The 8,204-nt window shown below is 33.9% G+C and overlaps 1 pseudogene; it reads left to right on the top strand.

The window, feature by feature from the left end:
* Positions 1 to 5,695: 5,695 nt before the first annotated feature.
* On the top strand, positions 5,696 to 5,814 carry LOC111746334 (annotated as a pseudogene).
* The last annotated feature ends 2,390 nt before the right edge of the window (positions 5,815 to 8,204 follow it).

Here is an 8,204-nt window from a genome sequence, read left to right as displayed (position 1 = left end):
AGGAAGGAAGGAAGGAAGGAAGAGAGGAAGGAAGGAAGGAAAGAAAATGAATGTGCTTGGAGAATACTCATAGTTTGAATTCCTTTTGTATTTAAGATAGCAAGCATAAGTAGTCACTCACCAAAGCTTATGAATCCCTTTTTTGTCTTTTGTGAGCTCCTTCTTCTGTTTTCCTAAGCAGCAATTTCACAGCTTCATTACTCTTCTCAACTGAAGTGGGACAGTTTCATCTACCACATTTTGTGTCTCAGTCTCAGATTCTAGGTGGTACATTAATATGAGATCCACACAGTTTCTTCTTTAATACGTGAATCAATTACATGTATAAAAAACTAATTCCCAGCATATACTTCTATGCGGATTTTTTCGATTTGTGTTTCTACATAAATGATTTGTCAGATTATATTTTCCGGTATGCCATGAGATATTTCCATTTATATTCCTACTTTCTACTCAGTTGTATTATGGGACTTGCTGCCTCTGAACAGATAGAGACTATCAGAGGAGCAAGGATACTTTCAAACACAGTAGCCAAGACATCTGCTTCTGATGAACATAAACTAAGAGGGATCAGATATACTCCTACCTGTAAACAATCGATCGGATAAACAAACCAGGCAAAATACATGAAATAATGGTTTTCTAAACACTGAACACGAGGCTATAAAGGACAATGATACCTAAGAGGCAGGAAACAAATTGAGGCCTCTGAGTGTTCCATATTGCTGCCTTGAGAGAGCTTCTGGGTCATGGCACAGGGAGGGGGAACCCAAGCAGAGACTGGAAAAAAAATGCCTAAATTGAGGAGACATTGTTGAGAGTCTGGAGAGACCAAAGGGATTAGAGTTCACAAGAGTACCAGAAAGAAAAGAGGTACACAGAGAGCGAACACCAGAGATCTGCAGAGGAAGCCCCTTGAGTATTAAATTAAGTACTGATCAGCAAATGCATGTGAGGAAACTACCCGAGTCCTGAGAAAAAGCAGAGTCAGAAATAGTTCCCGTTTCCACCAGCCAGACTGAAAAACCTCATGATTCATAGGTAATTGAGAAGTGGGTCTTGACTTATTAGTGTGAAATGATTAGTCTTAGATTAAATATGCTTCAATCCCACCCAATTAATCTAAACAAGTCCCAAAAGGATCAGTCTATTTCCAAACAATTCAACTGCATCCCATAACACCCAATAAGATAAAATTCACAGTATCTGATATCCAATAAAAAGTTAAGAGTCGTGCAAAAAAGCAGGAAAATAAAACCAATAATAAGGAGAAAAAATCAATATTAATGGCTAAGAACTTATAAATGATAAAATTGACAAAGTACCTAAAACAATAATTATAATTGTATTACATATGTGCAAACATTAGGTAGACATGAAAGATATAAAGTTAATTCAAATTAAGTACCTAATGATGAAGACTACAATGTATGAAATGAAAAATACACTGGATGCCAGAATATTAAATATTGCAAAGAACATATTAGTAAAATTTCAAGATATAAAAATAAGAAGTAATTGAAATGAAATATGAAGAGGAAAAATAAAGACAAGATGCAAACAAGGAAAGAAAGAAAAAAGGAAGGAAGAGAAGAGAGTATACATTAGAAAAAGAGAAGAACAAAGTATGAGTGAGCTATGAGACAACTTGATCACCAAATATATGTTTAATTGGGGTCTCTGAAAGAGAAAGAGTGGTGATAAAGAGAGAATACATACATTACAATATCAGAAATAAAAGAGATAATCTCAGAGACTCTATAAATACTAAAATAATAATAAGGAAACAATATGAACAACATTATGTCAATAAATTCTACAACTAAGATGAAATGGAAATAGTCTTTGAAAGACAAAGTACCAAAAATTACTAAAAAGAAAACATGTCCCAAATAATCCTGTATCTATTTAAAAAATAGATTCTGTAGTTAAAAACTTTCAGTCTTAGTGGCTAAAGAGGAACTAGTATAATCCTTTTAGTTATTAAGTCTGAAAACTGGGAGCCATTCTAAATTTTTTGTTGTTTTGTATTACCAATATTTAATCTCCAAATTACTTATTTTGATTTCAACTCTGAAAAAATATCTTGAAATAGTCTTCTACTTTTCAGCACCCACTACCATCATCTTATTCCAGTCACTAAAAATCTTTTACTTGAAGGACTGCAGCAGTCTTCAAAGTTGTTTTCTGGAATAAAATCTGTGGCCCACATTTTCCAGGGTGAAATATTGGACACATTTCAGTTTCTTAAAATTAACCACATGATAAAATCCAACTTCTTATCATTTTATATATGATCTTTGGGGATCTAGTTCATATTCTGTCTCTCCTCACTTCTTATTTTGTGCCCCAGCAACATGAAACCAGATATAATTCCTCAAACACACTATGCTTGTTCATGTTTCTGTGAATTTGCGTAAACCCTTCCCTTGACATAGTGTTCTTTTTCTTTTTTCTATCTGGTTAAAAATAGTCATTCTTTAAAATCCTACTCCACCCAAAGTCAACAGGTTGTAGGGTCTTAAAGCTTAGTTGTGATGTAAAATCTGAAACCACATCAGTGAATTGTCTGTACTCTGTTACATTAAAAGCTATTTTAAAAATCTTGTATTTTCAATGGCTCTTTTACCCACACATAATTTTATACAATCAGGTATTTGTAATTTGAAAAAAATATATATTTGTTCACTAAGTTATAAAGATCTTCCAAAAATGACATATTTTATTATACAATAGCACAAAGTCATCTTCATTATTGTCACCACTAATTTTATCAGAAAAGTCTTTATGCATTGGGAAGCTGTCAATCTCATGGTAATGGTAATAGTAACAAGTCGTCTAAAATTCTACTTTCCACTTGTAATATTACATATTATTATTGGCCAAAAAATACTACCAGTGATTTTCCCTGAAGTAAGAGACTTACTTCATTCATTTTTGTGAAAGTATCGGCCAAATACCCAAGTCTAAATAACAATAGTTCATCATTCATCCTTTCTAGTAAGATGATGTTCCATGAAAAAGTGGCCTGTTGAGCACATACCTTAAACAATTGTACAAGTACTTTTCCTTGAAATAGCCATCCTACTTCACTATGTAGAGTGTTTTATGTGCACTCTCATTTCATCAAAGACTATCAAGAAGACACACACGTGTCAAGTTTTAATATAATTAATGAATTTTACTGCTTCATTGAGGACATTCGTAAGTGAAACTGTTTTGTTTGTTTGTTTGTTTGTTTGTTTTTTATCTGCAAGTGCATAGTGGTTAAGAATACAATGACTAATCTTATTCTTTGATGCCACTGCACTGTTTCATACCAAAGTCCCTGCAGTTTTACCCATGATTGCTTTTGCATCATCAATGAGAATGTCAACACAATGAAAAAAGGCCAACGTTTTAGGAATAGTATTATAAAAATAATGTTAACATTGCAGAACCTCTGAAGGGATCTTGCAGACCACACTTTGAGAATCTCTGAAATGGAAAACCATGAGGGAGAACGGTGATACTTGACAGTGCTACAATAATTAGGATTTAGGAAAATTTCCAAAAATTGTTTAGTTAAGATTTTTTGATTGCTTATTATATTTTTTGTTAGTGTGCTAAGCATTGGGGATACATCAGTCTACAAAACAGAAATTTCCAAAAATTATTTAGCTAATATTTATCCATGTCCCGATGGAGTTTATATACTAGTGGGAATAAGTCAATTGAAAAGAGAGAGGTGTGTATAAATTTGAGCTGTATAGTAACTTAGGACAAATGGTTGCAGTTCTTTTTACTGTGACTTATTTAGTAGTCAGTCAAACAATATGTTAGCTAAATGTTTTCATTCATTGTGATTCGATATTTGGTTTGCATAATAAGCCACAAGTGAGCAGCTGTGAATCTTTTTGAGTCGTTTGGTGTTTATGCCTAAATTCACTGTAGCCTTCAGATCTAGATTGCAGAAGGCAATATTGCTTACATTTCTATGTCCTCCCTTATTTTTAATTTTTTTTTTCTTGAGACTAGGAAGATGACTTCTAATAGAAGATTAACTGGAGATGTAGGAACTTGAGACTATCAAGCCATCAGCCTCACCAGGACCTAAAATGGTAAAGATCCTATAGAACTTACTAATAACCTGAGGCCATAAATATCTCCCATTGTCACCTGGGGCTGTTTGTCAATGTCACTCTCCTCTCTACACAGCTAAAATATTTTTCAGATTCAGTTATAGTCATGAACTCAGTGCTCTACTAACTTTCTTTCCTCTGCTGTCAAAATCTAGGGAAATTATATCCACAAATTGAAACTCAAATGTGATTTTAGCAGAGGGTCTGGGAAGACTCATTAGCAAGAAAAAGCTTCAAATAGAAAACAGTGCCACTGAGTTAAAACACATTGCCAAATTTATTCCATTTAAATTGATTTGCCCTGTCCAGATGGTGTAAGTCGTTGAGACTATTTCTAAGAACAAGTTAACCATTTTAAAGGTGATTCAAAAGGGTGTGGTTGACAATGGAAAATAAGTTGAGTTTTGGTCCTGAGGGATAAGAATCTCTGTCCTGAATTACATTAATTTCTGCTGTTGAAGTAATTCAATTAAACTCTATGGGCCTCTGTTTTCTCACCTAATAAAATGGGACTATGAATGTTTACAACAAATATCACAGAGTTTCAAATGGAAGAATGTAGAGGAAAATATGTTGCACATATGAAATTTATAATGTTTTAAAATAATAATCACCGGACTAAATAAGCATTGTAGAGGTGAGAATTTCTAGAAACTGCCATCTGTAAATGTTGATTTTTAATAGCTATAAAGTTATCTTTTTAATTTAAGTCCTCTTCTACTATTTACTCCTCTAATAAGAAATAATATATTTCGCTAATGATAGAAAAAAAGAAGTATTTTTCAATCCTTTCCTAAATAAGAGAAGTATTTTTATTCTCACCTTTATTCATTCTTCGCTAACCACTCATCATCAGAAAGTAGTAAATATCCTAGCCATAACAGAACTTTCTTAGAGAACACAAACAAACAAACAAATGTTCTTTTGTGCTTCTATGTTTTTGCACACGCACACATGTATATATATTTTTTTCCTCTGATTTTCTCTTACCTATAAAAATCCAGTTGAAAGACCATTTTCTTCATAAAGACTTTCCTAACTCTCCAAGACAGAGTTAGTAGAACCTCCTCTCTCTTCTCATTACATTGTGTACTAATTTTGTACAAATGAGTACAGAATAGATATATTGCCACTTACTTATTATATTTTGGTGTAATTTTTTTATCTGTCTCCCCTTCTCCAACTAAACTATGAGCTCATTAAAGGTATTGGTCATCTTCCTTCCATCCTCTGTTCCCAACACAGTTCCAACCACATAACTGTTAAATAAAATTTAACAAAATCATGAATATATCCTTCCAGCTAAGCCTGCTTTATGTATAGATATATGACAGATGCGAACATGTGATCTCAATGTGATTTCCATGTAGATGTGCTTCTTTCATCCCTACCTCTCTGCCCTAGCCCTCCAGAGAGTATCTTAGATGTTACTCAAAAACTCTGATCCATAGCATTATTTAAATAAAATATAAGTTAGCAATTAAAAATAACATCTAAGCAAACATGAGGTCATTATGTAAAATGAAACTTGAACTTCCTTGTACTGACAAAATCCACATCAAGACCTGAGCACAGCCTATGGTCCTGCCACCCTGAACAAGCCCGATCCCGTCTGATCTCAGAAGTTAAGCAAGGTCGGGCCTGGCTAGTACTTGGATGGGAGAACACCTGAGAAGACCAAGTGCTGTAGGCGTAAAAATATTTTAAAAAATAAGGGATTGTAAATTGACAAGGTCCTTGTAATCTGTGAAGTCAATCAAGAATTCCCTTGCCTAGGGGGGAAAAAAAAAAGATCTGAGCATAGAGAGAAAAAGAGATTTTTTTTGTTCCTTCTTCCTTCACTCCCTACTCCCTTTCTCTTCCTTCTTTCCCTCCTTCCTTCCTTCCTTCCTTCCTTCCTTCCTTCCCTCCCTCCCTCCCTCCCCCCTTCCCTCGCTCTCTCTCCCTCTCTCTCTCTCTCTCTCTCTCTCTTTCTTTCTTTCTTTCTTCCACTTGTGTATTATCATAAAAGGACTCAATTATCTTCTCCAAATTTTTAAAGAAATAGATTTTTTAATCTCTCACACCTTTTTTTGCTATTTCTTGTTCACTTGATTTATTTAAAATCTATAGCACATAATTCTTGATTTTTAGTGAAGAAAAAAGGAAAATCAGAAAACAACAACAAAAATTTAATCTCTCATTATGTATCGTAGCATACTGAATTACTTTTACTATTTCTTAATTCTTTTCCCCAGTAAGTTCCCCAACACTCTCTGGCAGAGATAGGCATTTTTTTTTTTTCTGTAAAGGGGTTGATGGTAAATATTTTAGGCTTTGTAGGTCGAGAGGCAAAATCAAAGATGATATGAAGGTACTTAAAAAAGTAATACAAACTTCCTCAAATTTTTATTGACAAAGTTCAAAAATATCATAATAATAATTAAGAATACTTTTTCTTCATAATACAGGTCTACTAATGAGAAGAATAAAATTATTTTGGGAGAAAGGAAAGGTAACATTTTATTAATTGGAGTTTGAAGTTAGTGTTCTCAATCATTAAAGTTGACTGCAAATTTCACTTGTTAATGCTAATCTGTAATGAGATTTCAAGTATTTCATTTTTGAAAATGTCTTTTCGCACAGAAGGTAATACATGTGACATTTAAAATGCTGGTAATTGCATCAATGTGATTTATAGTAACAGTAAGAAGTGTTAAGAACTCAATACACAGTCTCTTTCAGAACTACTCAACTGTGTTGTTGTAGTGTAAAAGCGTCCATAGAGGGGGGAAAAATTAATTAATGTGGCTGTATATCAATAAAATTTTACTTACACAACTAAAATTTGAATTTTATAGAATTCTTACACCTCCAAATGTTATGCCTCTTCTGATTTTTTTCAACCCTTTAAAAATCATTCTCAGCTCATGGACTGAACAGCAGCAGTTGGCAGGCTGGATATGGCCATTGACTTCCTTCCTTCCTTTCTTCCTTTCTTCCAGTGATATGGCATGCCCCTGTATGACAGTCATGGTCACAGTTGACTTTTGATGGGGTTGTTGGTAGAATGTTCAGACACAAAGAGACAGAAGAAAAAGGATATCCTAAGCTGGTCCTTTCTACTCGGCCCTTGCTGAACTACCCTATTTTTATACTTCTGCTCTCAGATTCTCATTCTCTTTACCTTATGTTACTATCCCTAAACTGGGTATACTCAGCATTCTGCAGTATAATGAATATTTCTATTGTTTGAAACCCTACTGACTCCACTCTCAGACAAGCAAAGAGCCGTGCAAAATGACCCTTAGGCCTCTCATAAATTGTGTGTGTGTGTGTGTGTGTGTGTGTGTGTGTGTGTGTGTGTGTGTGTGTGTTTTGGAAAGGGATGATTGTGTAGGCAAGTGAGCATGAATATGGAACTGACTAGACCAATGGGTATACATGAGAGGAAAACCAGAACCACAGTTCTGAAGCATGGAAGATGAGAACTGGTCTTTCATTGCGAATAGATGAATATCAATGTGTCACTATACAGTGAAAAAGATGCAAGATGTTTGAAACTTCCCTGTTATCTGTGGAAACTGTTAGCATTTGTGCTTTTTCCTCCCCGCCCCCATCAGAAAGTTAATGAGAAACATGGAATTCTTCTTCTGGGGAAGGTAGTGGGGGGGTGACATTTCATGTAATTGAGATTTAAAGTTATTATTTCCTAGCAATTAAAATTGATTGAAAGTTTTGTTGTCATTGTTAATGCTCATGGACTGAACAGCAGCAGTTGGCAGGCTGGATATGGCCATTTATGATGAGATTTTATGTATTTCTAAGTTAGAAAAGAAAAACTAAAAAGCTGGTTTACCTGTGTAAAAATTAAATGAATTTAGACATGTACGTAAACTGATAAATGTTTTAGGCCTAATTACTGTAAAGAACAATAAAAGAAGTCATAGTCGATCAAAAAGAATATATTTAGTAGTCACATAACCCTGATTCTAAACTCCATTTTTGTCCCTTATTAATTAAATAACCTCTAGTAAGTTATTCAATTTCTCTAAGCATCATGTTTTCCTTGTGAATATTCACAAAGTAGACATAATTATCTTT

Source organism: Pteropus vampyrus, unplaced genomic scaffold (genome assembly GCF_000151845.1).
Source record: "Pteropus vampyrus isolate Shadow unplaced genomic scaffold, Pvam_2.0 Scaffold184, whole genome shotgun sequence".
Taxonomy (NCBI): domain Eukaryota; kingdom Metazoa; phylum Chordata; class Mammalia; order Chiroptera; family Pteropodidae; genus Pteropus; species Pteropus vampyrus.
Note: the sequence above shows the minus strand (reverse complement) of the source record. Positions and strands in the feature narration are given on the sequence as shown.